Below are 1,320 nucleotides of genomic sequence, written 5' to 3'. Positions count from 1 at the left end.
CTAAGACAAAGGAGACCTAAGACCAAATAAATCTCTAATGCGGTGCATGAGGAAAAGATGGCTTCAACAAGTTCTTATTCTAGCAAAGTTCTTAAACTGAAAATTAAAATACATAAAATTGAGAAGGCCCTCCTGCTTACTGAAAGATATGTACATCTGTACAGGGTCATACAAAGGATCTGCTGCAAATCTACCATAGTATCCTGCTCTTGGTAGTGGCCAAAAGTGGATATTAAAGGAAAAATATAAGAACAGGAGAAACATATACTGGTTCTTCCCCAAAAACACTCTCCCAACCTCCAAATTTGCATTTAAAACAGCCCAAGATTTTTCATCCTTTGGTTTGTCACTTTTGGAATCTATATACACTTGTGGCATTTGCAAGGTTGTATTGCAAAGAGTTCTGAAGTTTAAATATGCTTGAGTCCTTTTGTTTGTTTTCAATTTGCTACCTGCTAGTTTTAGTTGATGGACTGCAACTATTGACCAAAATATAAAAAATTACTCCTTTTTCACCTTTTCATTCTGCTCATGATTTTTCAAATATTTTTCACCTCCCCTTTCCCATTTCCTCTTTGGGCTGGCAGAAACAAAACTCAGTCTAAATTGGCTAAAGATAAATAAAGAATGGAAATCAAATAATCTAATCAAGAGAACAGCATTGCCATTTTGTCAAAAATTCTTATGTGGTTTTAATATGGAATTTTCACTATATGTGAAAGAGACTGTATGCTGTAATTCTCAAAAAACCAAAACCCAAACAAACAAGAGAGTGACTATATAATCCTGATCACTTTGGTTCTATATTCCTAAAAATACCCATGAATCTCACAGTTGTTTTGCTGCATTTGGTATTTTCAAATGTGCAAAGTTGTCTTTAAGTTTACTTCAAGCACTGGCTACTTTGAACTGTTGTAGGGCAAATTAGTAACAGAAAATAAAAACTTGAAAACTAGGACACAAGTTTCATCACAACATTTACTTTCATTGCTCACTAAAATATTACTCATTGTAATTGCCAGTACTTTCCTTACACAGAAGTATGTCACAAACCCTACTTTCAATTACTTTCAAAATAAGTCATGTGAGCCTGAAGCTAGAGAAAAACAAAGCCAAGTAAGACAGTGATAGCTCAGTGAACACTACCTTTCAAAAAAAAAAAACCCATAATCATATTTACAGAAAGGGTGGAAGTGCTTTTAAGTGGCCTTCTCGGTTAATTCTAGAGGTCATTGTGAAAGACAAAAAGTCTCAACATGCTACTTTCAAAATATCATGCAGATCATTTCATTATCTGAAGAAGATTTAAGAAAAAACAGC

General features: G+C 33.9%; 1 protein-coding gene across 9 annotated transcripts in view; it reads right to left on the bottom strand.

Annotated features, from left to right (window-relative positions):
- Window positions 1–1,320, bottom strand: part of LOC103617009 (SWI/SNF-related matrix-associated actin-dependent regulator of chromatin subfamily D member 3) — a 79,152-nt gene that overhangs the window by 14,872 nt on the left and 62,960 nt on the right. The window lies entirely within an intron of this gene.

Source organism: Corvus brachyrhynchos, unplaced genomic scaffold (genome assembly GCF_000691975.1).
Source record: "Corvus brachyrhynchos isolate BGI_N302 unplaced genomic scaffold, ASM69197v1 scaffold706, whole genome shotgun sequence".
Lineage (NCBI taxonomy): Eukaryota > Metazoa > Chordata > Aves > Passeriformes > Corvidae > Corvus > Corvus brachyrhynchos.
Note: the sequence above shows the minus strand (reverse complement) of the source record. Positions and strands in the feature narration are given on the sequence as shown.